A 13531-nucleotide genomic window follows, 5' to 3' on the forward strand; every position below is an offset into this window, starting at 1 on the left:
GTCACTGTTGGATAAATCACTGGAAAAGATTCTATTGTACATAAGTAAATTGTCCAGGAATTAAAAAACACAACGCTTGAAAACATTCCTTCTTTTCATTCATTCATCAAGTGTTTATTGAGAATCTGCTGTGTGCTGCACAGCGTGCTGGGGCACTGGGACACAGACACAGGCCAGAGTTCCTGGGCTCAAGTGGATCTCGTTAACAATGACCTTTTTGAACAATTTTGGTTGGCAATCTTCCTGACAAAGATTGTTTAGTCCCTACTTGCTTATAAAACAAATGCTGAAATTAAATGTAGCCTCTTCTACACAATGAAAGTTAAAATGATAGTTGCCCAGTCCTGTCTGACTCTTTGCGACCCCATGGACTGTAGCCCACCAGGCTCCTCTGTCCATGGGATTTCCCAGGCAAGAATACTGGAGTGGGTTACCATTTCCTCCTCCAGGGGCTCTTCCCAACCCAGGGAACGAATCCAGCTCTCCTGCATTGCTGGCAGATTCTTTACCGTCTAACCCACCCATCGCTAAAGAATGCAAAAATCTCACGGGTTACTGACTTACATGAAGCTGCCTGCCCTAATGTAAAAATGTTCTTTATTGCTGTGTTGGGTCTAGACAGTCTTTCTTTTTCACTCCACACTCTCTGCTCTATTTCTTCCTAATGCCAATGCCTCTCATAACCCAATTTCAGTCCTCATTCTCCATATCTAACCTTCTGTAGGCTTTGGCAATCTATCTATAACTAAACATATTGGAACCATGTGTCAAAGAAGAGTCAATAAAGTGCTGGGGAAAGAATGGTCCATGGGCTTTACTTATTGCAAAAAATCTGTGGGAAACTATTTCAGTTGTTTGGAAGGTTTTGGTACTTGCACATGGGGTCCAAGATCTGAGTTGCTACTAGTCTGGCCTTTGAATAAATGGGGTGCTGAAATATTACTTAGACTTTATTCTTGGTGAGACAAAGCCTTCAGGTTAACTGAAGCCAGAAGAGCCCCATGTATTCTGCTACATAGAAGTTTCTCCAACACTGGGACCATTTCAAGTTTAAATGTGTCCTTTGAGAACTGGTAGCACCAAGCACATTATGTGATCAATTTCATAGGCTATGTGAATTCAAGTGTCTGACTATCATATCACCCCTGGTCAGGGAGTGCTCCTTAGAAATCACCTTCCTTTCATTTGGAGCCAAGAGACCAAAGTCAGAGACTAGAAGAGGCCAAATGATGCCAAGTGGCAAGCTGGAGCACTGAGTTAATCTCACTCAGGGGTTTGCATTTGAACCCCATCTTTCCTAATGACTAAAACTGGCTCAGCAGTTTCATAAAGCCAAACATACCAGACTCAAGAGCCTAAATCAGGAAGAGGATAGAAAAGAAAGAAACACCCTTGTTTATGGTCTTGAGCTGTCCTGGGCTTTGGACTTCACATTAGGGTAAGAGAGAGTGTGAAATTGTGACTTTGCTCAGGTGGGCTGTTTGAGGCTGACGATGCAAAGCTGCAACGATGGGAGAGACATTAAGGGTCATTTTGTGTGTATTGTCTCCATGAATTCCACTCCCTGCTCCTCCTCATCACTGCAGATTACTTCTTTATGAGACCTCACTGGAGCTAGAAGCAAATTTACAGAAGAGTGGCAAATGTCAGAAATAAGGAGCTAGAAGGGGCCAAACACTAACTAGTTCAAATAGCTAGATATATAGATGGAGAAAAAAAAGTCCAGAGAGATATGCTGACTTACTCAGGATGGCAAAGTTGGTTCAGAACTCAGATTCAAGCCCAGTGGTTTTTCCACCAGACCCTGTGTCTTAGTTCAGGCTGGTATAACAGAATACCGTAGACTGGATGGCTTAAACAACAGTGATTTATTTCTCAAAGTTCTGGAGGCTAAAAGTTCAACATCAGGATGCCAGCATGGTCAGGTTCTTGGTAAAGGCCCTCTTCCTGTTTACAGATGACCATCTTTTCATTGTATCCTCATGTGGCAGAAATAAAGATCATCTCTCTTGTATCTCTTTTTATAATGACACTGATTTCTTTCATGGGGGCTCCATCCTCATGACCTAATCACCTCTCAAAGGCCCCACCTCTTAGTACCATCACACTGGGGGTTAGGATTTTGGCGTATAAATTGGCGGAGTCTATAACATCCAGTCTATAACTTTACATAAAACAACTTTATGAGCTTCTTCATCTTATTTGGGCTTCCCTGATGGCGCAGAGGTTAAAGCATCTGCCTGCAATGTGGGAGACCTGGGTTTGATCCCTGGGTTGGGAAGATCCCCTGGAGAAGGAAATGGCAACCCACTCCAGAATTCTTGCCTGGAGAATCCCATGGACGGAGGAGCTTGGTGGGCTACAGTCCACGGGTCGCAAACAGTTGGACACGACTGAGCGACTTCACTTCATCTTATTTTACCACGCATAGCTAAGATGAAGCCCTTATAAATGTATTATTATTATTATTCATTATTATTAAAGAAGCTCACACTCAGAACAATAGCATGTCACACCTCAAAGGAACTTTAGAGTTATTCTGATCCAGCCCTCATATATTACAGATTGTTCAAGGTCAAGGAAGGGCCTTCATGGAGAATATGGGGCCTGGATTCAAAGGATTGAAACTGGAGCAGGAATATATAAAATTACAGATTTAGGAAACTCAGAGATCATTAGTCCTACCCTGAGGGTGACCCTGAGATTAGACAGGGGAGCTAGCTAGTTCATGGTCAGTTAATGGTAGAGCTAGCTCCTAAATCTTGGCACCACCATTCTTAGTGCTGTTCACTGCACCACAGGGCATCTTTGCAGCCATTGATGGGGAGAAAAAATACATCTTTCAAATATTAGCATATTGTAAAATCACAGTTCACTGGAATTCTCAGGAAATGAGGCATTCTGGTTAAATGAATTAGCTGGTTAATGAGACCCGAGGTCTGTTCCATGTCTGCAATTCTTGCCTACTTTTCCATCTGCTGTGATATCTGATCCTTCACAAAGAGGCAACCAGAAAGCTCTTCCTGTTTCTGCTCTAGTTTATGGAAATCTCTCCAAAACGTCAGATTCTCATTTTCTTTTTATACTCAGTCGAATCTAGTGAATATCACTGGGTCTTTGTTTGCTGATGAAGGATCTTGCCAGTGCTATGTAACACTTGCTATTAATGACAAGGCTAGGATAGATTATTTTACACACTTCCATTATTTCTGACAACCTTTCCGACTTGAGCTGGATATGACAAATAGACAAAGATTTTGTTGAAAATGTAATTTGTTTCTACCTCTTTCTAGTCTGGAGTGATGGGAATGAGAGTTAAGAAATTATAGTTCATTGAGTTCCCACAGCACACAGGCATGGTTCCTAAATGACATTCTCACTGAATCCTCTTTCCCACCCTGGGAGATTAGGATCTCCATGCTCATTCTTCAGATAAAGAATCTGAGGGTTAGAGAGGTTAAATAACTTGCCCAAAATTGTACAAATAAAGCAGGATGGGGTTGGGGTTTAAACCTAGCTCGGGGTAGATGGTCAGCAACAACTGTGCAAGGGACTAGGGGTATATTTCTAAGTGTTTGACTTTAAGCAAAAGTCCCAGAGTTAACTATCCTATGTGGAGGCAAGATGGAAACATTCTGTATCTTCTGGGGGTCATTTTTTTCTTCCTGGGCCTTGATTTCCTCATTTATAAAATGGGAAAGGAGAGAAATGCAGCAGGCCCCTTCTTACTAAACAGTCCTTACCCACCAGTGTGAGTGTTTTCTCATTTCCGTATCTAGACTTGGAACTACAGACAGCAAAGGAGACACATCTGTTTCTTGTTGTTAGAGTCATTTAATCAGAGAGACAACATGGCAATGAGTGAGCAATTCAAGAACAAATGGATAAGATGGACTGTCTACATTTTCTCAAGCCAAGAAAATACACATTAATTGTGAGCAAAAAAAAAAAAAAAGGCCATACATTCCAAAGTTTAACCTTCAAATGCAAGGATGCTAGGAGTATTGACTTCCTTCTTCTTAAGCTGTCCAAAGGGCTTCTTGAAGGAGGTAAGATTCTTTGTATTGTGTGAGAGAGAAAACTCTCTGAGTAGGATCAAAGATAATGTGTTCTAGTGTTTATTAATGCTGAAAGAAGGCTTGGAGGCAAGCATGAGATGGTCTTGAAGAAGAAGGCATAGAATGTTAGTTTTGGGGGGCCTACCATAACAAGCTGCCACAACCAAATAGCTTTAGAAAAACAGAAATTCATTCTTTCACAGTTTTGGAAGCTAAAAGTCTGCAGTCAAGGTGTTGGCAGGATTGCTTCCTCCTTTTTTTTTTAAGTCGCTCAGTCATGTGCCGACTCTTTGCAACCCCGTGGACTGTAGCCCACCAGGCTCCTCTGTCCATGGGGATTTTCCAGGCCAGAATCCTGGAGTGGGTAGCTGTTCCCTTCTCCAGGGGATCTTCCCAACCCAGGGATCGAACCCAGATTTCCTGCATTGCAGGCAAATTTTTTACCATCTGAGCCACCAGGGAAGTCCAAGAATACTGGAATGGGTAGCCTGTCCCCTCTCAGGGGATTTTCCTGACCAAGGAATTGAACCAGGGTCTCCTGCATAGCAGGCAGATTCTTTACCAACTGAGCTACCAGGGAAGCCCAAGGGTTGTTTCCTTCTGAGGGCTCTGAGAATGAGTCCATTCCAGGCCTCTCTCCTGGTTTTGGTGGTTGTCACCCATCCTTGACTTTTGCATGCATCACTTCAGTCTCTGAAGAGGTTATATGCATCGCCTCTGTCTTCTTATGACATTTCTCCCTAAATGTCTGCAGTTTTTCTACAAAGACAATTAGTCATATTGATTCAGGGCCCATTCCTCTCCAGTATGACCTCATTTTAACATAATTCCTTCTTTCGTTGTTCAGTCACTCAGTTGTGTCCGACTCTTTGCGACCCCTTGGACCTCAGCACGCCAGACTTCCCTGTCCTTCACCATCTCCCAGGGTTTGCTCAAACTCATGTCCATTTAGTCAGTGATACCATCCAACCACCTCATCTTCTGTTGTCCCCTTCTCCTCCTGCCTTCCCAGCATCAGGGTCTTTTCCAGTGAATCGGCTTTTGGAATCAGGTGGGCAAAGTATTAGAGCTTCAGCTTCATCGGTCCTTCCAATGAATATTCACGGTTGGTTTCCTTTAGGATTGACTGGTTTGATCTCCTTTTAGTCCAAGGGGCTCTCAAGAGTTCTCCAGCACCACAGTTTGAAAGCATCAATTCTTCGGCACTCAGCCTTCTTTATGGTCCAACTCTCCACAATCCTATTTTCAAATAATGTCGCATTTTAAGATACTGAGGGGTTGAAACTTCAGCATATATTTTTGGAGGACACAGCTCAACTCATTAAAAGGTGAAAAAAGCAGAAGAATTGGATATAATAGCAGCAAAAAACAGAGGGGTAGACATATTCAGGTTTGCAGGACCATGAAGGCAATGAAACGGGGATTTCTAGATGGCCAAAGGCAGATAATCAAGTGTGTTCCTTAAGCCTCAGTTTCAGCAGTGCTGTCACTGGACGCTGTAGGTAGGTCATTCTCTCACACCTTCCAGTCCAGAACTTATGAGGAGAGGGGCTACATCTGCTAAACAATTCAGATCACAACACAAGCACTCTCATGCTCTTTCCTTCCTCCCTCCCTGCACGATCTATCCTTCCCTGCTTCCCTCCCTTCCTATCACCCTTCCTTCCCTTCTTCAGCAAACATGTATGGACTACCATTATGTGCCAGGTGCATAGTTCTAGGTTCTCTGTTCCACGTGCTGGAGATACCACAATGAACAAAACAGACAACCACCACCCCAAATCCTTGCAATCATGGAGCTTATATACTAGCAGAGAATGACAACAAGCTGTGAGCATAAAAAAAAAATCATACAATACATTTGAAGGTCTTAAGTGTTTTATAAATGGAGGGCAAACGGGGGGCATGGAGAGTAGTGTAATGAAACGTGGGGGTTCAGGGGGTTATGCTGCATGTTTTAACAGGGTTGTCAAGGCAGATAGACCTCACAGAGAAGTGGACATTTGAGTGAAGACTTGTAGGAGGTGAGGGAATGAATTGTGCAGATAACTGGGAGAAATATTCCAGACTCAGAGAGAAGTCAGTGCCAAGTGGAAGTGTGGCTGGCAGTAAAAGGCCCATGTGGGCCCCTGAATAAGGGAGTGGGGGAGAGTGACGAGAGTTGAGGTCGGAGAGGAATAGGTGACACCTTGTGGGTTATTTAAGGACTTTGGTTCTTGTCCTGGGGAAGTGGTAAGGCTTTGGCAAGTTAAGTCTGAAGTGTCATGATCTGACTTACATTTGCCTGGCCTCGCTGGCTACTGCATAGAGCATAGGCTGCAGTGGCTGTGGGAGAGGCAGGGAGCAGGTAGGAGGCTGTAGTTAGCATCCAGGTAAGAGCTGCCACCAAGCGGGATGGGGAGGGCAGTGGAGGAAGCAGGCAAACAGGATGATCAGCAGTGCAGGTTGGAACAAAGGGCAGAGATGGAACGGAGGCATTTGGATATAGGATTCTGGAGTTCAGCAGAGAGGTCTGACTTGGAAATAAATACTAGGTGTCATCAACATGTAGATGGTGTTTGTGGTGCTTATCTATCACTGTGTAATACATTATTCCAGAGTTAGAAATCTAAAATAACAATCATTTACATGTACAGCTTCTGCGGTCAGGAATCTGGGAGCAGCCTCGTGAGACTGCAGTCAGGCTGTCAGCCAAGGGGCAGTCATTGCAAAACTCCATGTGGCCGGAGAACCCACTGCCAGGCTCACGGCCTCCATGCTGTCAGGCCTCGGTTCCTGGCTGGCTGTGGGCCGGAGGCTCCAGTTCCCCGATATGTGGGCCTCCCCACAGGGCTGCTCACGCAACATGGTGGCTGGCTTCCCCAGAGTGAGTAATTCGAGAGAGAAGGAGAGAGGAAACAAGGCAGAAGCTGCAGCCTTTTTCATAATCGAATCTCAGAAGTGACGTAGTCACACTCTGCTGTGTGGCTTTGGCCACAAGCACCAGCCCTGTTACGATGTGGGACCCGGATTCCAGGAGGAGGCGGCAGTCGGAGGCCATCTTGGAATCTAGTTACTTTATGTGTAAATCTCAAGACGGGGGAGATCAATGAAAGTCCCTCTCCCCTTTCCTTCTTTTCTTCTTTTTTTCCTTCTATCCTTTTTTTTCCATTCTTTTCTCCTTCTTTATCTTTTTTCTCTTTCTTCCTGCCACACAGTCACTGCCCACCTCCTACGTGTCAGGCCTATGTAAGGCCACTGGTGTCAGAGACAACTTAGACACAGTCCTTGTTCCTGAGGAACGAATACACACCAGCACCGCACTGACCCCAAGCTGGGCAGACATGGGGGCCCAGATGGAGGAGCAATGGATGTGGGGATTCAAGGAAACTTCAGAGAAGAACCTAGAGCTGCTGAAGAGTGACCATGGGGATCTAAGTAGACAGAAACACCTGTGGGGAGAGAGTTGGGGATCAAAAATAAGAGGACCATTGTACTCATGCGGAAGGTGAAACCAAGACCCTCCCCCCGCACCCAACCTAAGGCCGGGTTACTACTCCTCACAAACCCTCCTACCAGGACATGGATGCTCACAGCCATCAGAGGGCGCCTGGGCAGGCCAGGCTGAAGGAGTAGTGAGGCAGAGAGCTCGGTGAGCCTCCACACAGGTGGAAACAGCAGTGGTCTCAGAGCTGAGGATCAGATCACATCCAGACCCTGCCCCTAACCCCACGACAGCCAGGCCTGCTGGAGCAGGGCCAGGCAGCCCCATAGATCCCAGACCAGACCCAGAGCCTTTGAAATACAGCTGCCTCTTCCTGGGCCTGCTCCCCGCGCCCCTGTGGTGTCATTTCCAAATCCATTACATTCCAATGGCTTTGGGATCTTTTAATTACATGTGACGAAGCCTCGCCATTGCTGGAATTAGACGGCCTGTGTTGACGATTTATAGGCCTCAGCTTTCACACAAGCAGGGTAATAAATAACATGAAATGGGCCCTTCAGTATTAAAAACTTCAGAGCTACCCACTAAGCCATGACAGAAAGAAGGAAAAAAAAATGAAAGGGTAAAAAAATTAAAAAACAGTAATGTCTGTGTTTCATGTTTAAAATACTGTATGTGAAACAGGGAATGTCAAAAATACAGGGTGCTGAGCAATACGCAACTCATAAAATTTTATCTCTCGTATGAGGATTTCCAACCACATAATGAGGACGTTCCTTTTTTTTTTTTTCTTTTTTAATCCTGGGTAATTCAAGGCTGATGAGGTGACTGAGAGGGCAGGTTGCCTGGCACACCCATTTACTTCCCCAGATTTAATGGCAAGGTGAGGACCAGAGAGTGAAGCAGCCCCCAGTTCCCCCAGGACTTGCCTCCTGGCCCCCTGACCAGCCACGTTCCCTTCCTCTGGCTCATGCTGGTCTCTGTAGCTGGCATGACGTCCCCTCGTTTTCTTCCAGCCACATTTCTGACACCCCCTACCCAGTGCCCAGAGGCATCCTCTGACTGCACCAGGCACCCTCCACAAACACACCACATCCTAGGTGAGCCAGAGGCTGGTGCGAGGAGTCCCCAAGCCCAGTGCTACCCATAGGCCTTACCTGTGCTCAGAGTAGAGACTTCCCGAGGGCCAGTCCAGGGCCCTTGCTTCCCTTCTGTTCCCTCTTGACACCCAGCACAGGGCCGAGCACACACCAACGACTTCACAAAGCTTTTAAGATTAAGAAGCCAAGGATCAGGAATCCAGTTGGATTCCAGTCCAGAGAAGCCAGAAATAGCGTGTGAGAGAGAATGCGGGGAGAGAAGGGACAGGACAGGAGGAGAAGGAGAAAAACCTTATCTCAGCCTCGTGGATGGGGAGGAACAGGCATTCAGATGCTTCGAGCTCGGTGGAACCTCCTCACTGCGATAGTACAAAGGAGACTCGAAGGATACTGGGCTCCTAAGTCTTTGGGGAGGCGGGGGTATTTTACTTCCCTTCCTTGGTCTTCCTGCCAGCATGCTGCCTCTCCCGTGATCCAGCTGTGTGCCTGTGTCCTCCTCTGCTCCCATCATTCACAGCCTGATGAGCGCAGTTCTGGGACCACGGCCCACTACAGTCATCTCACCCCTGGAGACAAATCTCTCAAACTTAGAGCCCCTCATAGGACCTGGCCAGCCTGGAGAGAGGCTGGCCCTGGATCAGGTGCCCACCCTAATTCAATCAGCCATCTGTAAGGGCACCAGCTTAGCTGCTCAGGGAAAGGAATGAACAGTCCTGTGTCCATCAGGGAGCTGAGGAAGGACAGGATTTCTTGGGCCCTCAACTACAGAATGGTTTGCAAAAGAGACTGAACATTTAGGGGTCTTAAAAGCTGGTCCAAGTGTAAATTCAGTGCAGTTCAGTTCAGTTCAGTCACTCACTCGTGTCCGACTCTTTGCAACCCCATGGACTGCAGCATGCCAGGCTTTTCTGTCCATCACTAACTCCCAGAGCTGACAAAACATGGTCCACTGGAGAAGGGAATGAATGGCAAACCACTTCAGTATTCTTGCCTTGAGAACCCCATGAACAGTATAAAAAGGCAAGTGTAAGTAGATAGAGGTAATTCTAGACCTGAGGGAGTCTAAGAACCAGATCCAACCCTGTCTGACCTCCATGACATCCAAGCCTTTGGATAAAAGAAGATCTGGATCTTCACAACTGAAAGAAAGGAGAGACTTGGTAGAGGCCGCAGAAGCAGGTGAGTATATGTGAGGCCGCTGAGCTGTCTACTTTACCTATGGTTGAGGCTTCTTGATGACATATAATCTCCATGTGAATGGGAGTCATGGGTGCCATGTTCAACGCTAGGGGTGTCTGTGTGTGTGTGTGTGTGCGTGCATGTATGTGTCCATGCATGCATGCATGGTCAGCTATGTTCAACTCTTTGAGACCCCATGGAATCTAGCCCGCCAGGCCCATCTGTCCATGGAATTTTCCAGGCAAGAATACTGGAGCAGGTTGCCATTTCCTACTCCAGGGGATCTTCCCAACCCGGTGATCCAGTCCGTGGCCCTGCATTGGCAGGCAGATTCTTTACCACTGTGCCACCTGGGTTCCCAGGGCCTACACAAAACAGGCACTTATTTGTGGAGTGAATCAGTAGCATTGAAACGCAGAGGCCTCGTCTTGACAGTAGTCTTACCTCTTTGACAGACGTTACTAGGTGCATCTATCCTAAGGGCTTGTTAGATGAAACAGAAAAAGATCTTTCGGTTTTGGGTCCCCTGGGCATCAACAGTCAGAAAGCCTAGCTTAAGTTTTCAGCTTTCTTGCCTGAAATAGCCTCTAGGACTATTGCAAAGGTGTATTTCTTAATAATAACTTTCTAATCTCTGTGGGCTCAGAATTCCCAGAGGGCATGACTGAGAACTGCAGTTAGTGGCTTTGGAAGTCCCAGTACAGCCCAGAATAGATGATCAGGGCCAAGATATTGTCACTAAGAACTGCTTGTCCTTCAGGCAAGGGGGAAACAGCATCAGGCTGACTCAGCAAAGCTCATGTCTCAAGAGTAAAAGATACTCACTCACTGTACTGCCCACAGGGAGTAGACGTGGCCTCTGACTTCTGGATTGTTATTCATTTAATATTATTTAATATTTATAATTTAATATTTATCTTTAAATTGACCTACTTTTCAAAATTAGATTTGTACTAATAATACCTATATTGGTAGGGCTTTAAGAAGATGATAGCTAGCTAGATACATGATATCTATAATATATTATAAAATATTATCATTAACTTTATATTATATAATTACATATAAATAAATATATAAATGTTAAAATATGAAATATTATTATAGACAGTCTAAAATCGTTGTGCATGCCACTAGTGACATATGCTTGCCATTTGGAAAATACTAGACTAAATGGCTAACTTTTATGATCCTTTTTAAGTTTAAGTTTCTATGATTTCTGAGAAGTTTAGTTTTATGCGTATCTTTTGAATATCTGGAACACTTTCCCTTTTTCTCTCCCCTTTCCTAAATCATGGTCCTGCTCAATTTCACTTACCCAGTGAAGGTTTCTCTATAGAAAAGAGATAACTTAGCAGGCCTGAGATTACCATCTTTAGAAAGATCTACTTGCAAGGTTAGCCTTTGGGCTGGTAACTGGGAACTTGAATCTTCGGAATGTTCCCACCATGACTAAATGCTAAGCACTAAAATGTGTGTGCAAACAATGCAGTTTATGATGAACACCTGCTTCCCTCTGGAGGTCTAGAATTTTGGTATTTGCTAGGCAGAGGATGTCTCCGTGCTCATCCCCAGTGAAAACCCTGATCTCTGTGTCACTGACGAGCTTTCCTGGTAGGTGACATTTCGTGTGTGTCGTCACAGTTCCGTGCTGGAGGACTGAGCATGCCCTGTGTGACTACACTGGGAGAGCACTCTGGAAGCTCACTCTTGACTTCCTCTAGACCTTGCCTACAGGCCTTTTCCCTTTGCTGCTTCTGTTTATATTCTTTTTCTATAATAAATCTTAACCCTGAGTGCAACGCTGAAACCTGAATCACTGAACTTGAAGGTAGTCTTGGGGACCCCACATACAGCTTCTTTCCATGACCATTCCACCCTCCAATTCTCTTTCTATTCTGAGCCCATTGAGCAACTTAGATAGAATCACACAACTCTCCCCCTTGTTTTATCCATTAATACAGTACATCACTAGTAATACCTGATGTCTCTGTCCCAGTCATTAATAAGCTCCTATGAAACAAGGGACTGTTTCTTTTATAACTTTGATTTGTATTTGCATTTATGATTAATAGAGTCTTATTCATAGTAATTGTTCTAGGTTTCTTTTTTAAAAAGAATACAAAACAAAATCAAATAAAAAATTTAGATGTATTTGTTACTGTAAAAATAATTTCAAAAAAAAGGGGAAAAGTTTAAAATCATCCATGATTCCCTATCCATAAATAATCATTTTAATCTCTTGGTTACATATCCATAAAGAGCTTTTCTAAGAATGGCATCATTATTTTTGTTAATCTTTTCTTAGTAAATACATCATGAATATGTGTTCTTACAATTACTTGTTTGTTAATAATACCATTTTTAACAGTTACATATTAACTCATTGTGTCCCAATATATATGTGTCCCAAACTGGTGACTCTCAAGCAAATCACCATCTACAGACATGTCTTTGTTTTGGGCAGCATAGTCTTGACCTCTGTGGTCGTTGTTCAGTCACTAAGTCCTATCCAACTCTTTGCGACCCTATGGGCTGCAGTTCACCAGGCCCTTCTGTCCTCCACTATCTCCTAGAATCTGCTCATATTCATATCCATTGAATCAGTGATGCTATCTAAACTATTTCATTCTCTGCCACCCCCTTCTCCTTTTGCCTTCAATCTTTCCCAGCATCTGGGTCTTTTCCAATAGGTCAGTTCTTCACATCAGGTGGCCAAAGTGTTCAAATTTCAGCTTCACCTTCAGTCCTACCAACGAATATCCAGGGTTGATTTCCTTTAGCATTGACAGGTTGATCTCCTTGTAGTCCAAGGGACTGTCAAGAATCTTCTCCAGCACCACAGTTTGAAAGGCACTCAGTCTTCTTTATGGTCCAATTCTCACATCCATACATGACTACTGGAAAAACCATAGCTTTGGTTATACACACCTTGGTCGAAAAAATGATGTCTCTGCTTTTTTAACATGCTACGTTTGTCATAGTTTTCCTTCCAAGAAGCAAGCATCTTTTAATTTCATGTCTATAATCACCATCTGCAGTGAGTTTGGAGCCCAAGAAAATAAAATCTGTCACTGCTTTCACATTTTCCCCTTCTATTTGCCATGATTGCCATGATGGGATTGGATGCCATAATCTTTGTTTTTTTAATGTTGAGTTTCAAGTCAGCTTTTTCCCTCTCCTCTTTCACCTTCATTAAGAGGCTCTTTAGTTCCTCTTCACTTTCTGCCATTAGAATGGTGTCATCTGCATATCTGAGGTTGTTGATATTTCTCCCACCAATCTTGATTCCAGCTTGCGATTCATCCAGCCCAGCATTTTGTGTGATGCACTTAACATAGAAGTTAAATAAGCCAGATTACAATATACAGCCTTGTCATACTTCTTTTCCAACTATGACCCAGTCAGTTCTAACTGTTGCTTCTTGACCTGCATACAGGTTTCTCAGGAGACAGGTAAGGTGGTCTGTTACTCTCATCTCTTTAAGAATTTTCCACAGTTTGCTGTGATCCACACAATAAAAGCCTTAAACATAGTCAATGAAACAGAAGTGGGTGTTTTCCTGGAATTCCCTTGCTTTCTCCATGATCTACTTAATGTCAGTAATTTGATTTCTGGTTCCTCTGCCTTTTCTAAATCCAGCTTGTATATCTGGAAGTTCTTAGCTCATGTACTGTTGAAGCCTAGATTGAAGGATTTTGAGCATAATCTTGCTAGCATGTGAAATGAGTGCAATTGTATGGTAGTTTGAACAGCATATTAAAGAGCAG

The 13531-nt window shown here is 44.2% G+C and overlaps 1 protein-coding gene across 1 annotated transcript in view; it reads left to right on the plus strand.

Moving 5' to 3' along the window:
• SLC14A2 (solute carrier family 14 member 2) overlaps positions 1–13531 on the plus strand; it is a 506674-nt gene that overhangs the window by 338312 nt on the left and 154831 nt on the right. The window lies entirely within an intron of this gene.

Source organism: Bos taurus, chromosome 24 (genome assembly GCF_002263795.3).
Source record: "Bos taurus isolate L1 Dominette 01449 registration number 42190680 breed Hereford chromosome 24, ARS-UCD2.0, whole genome shotgun sequence".
Classification (NCBI taxonomy): Eukaryota; Metazoa; Chordata; class Mammalia; order Artiodactyla; family Bovidae; genus Bos; species Bos taurus.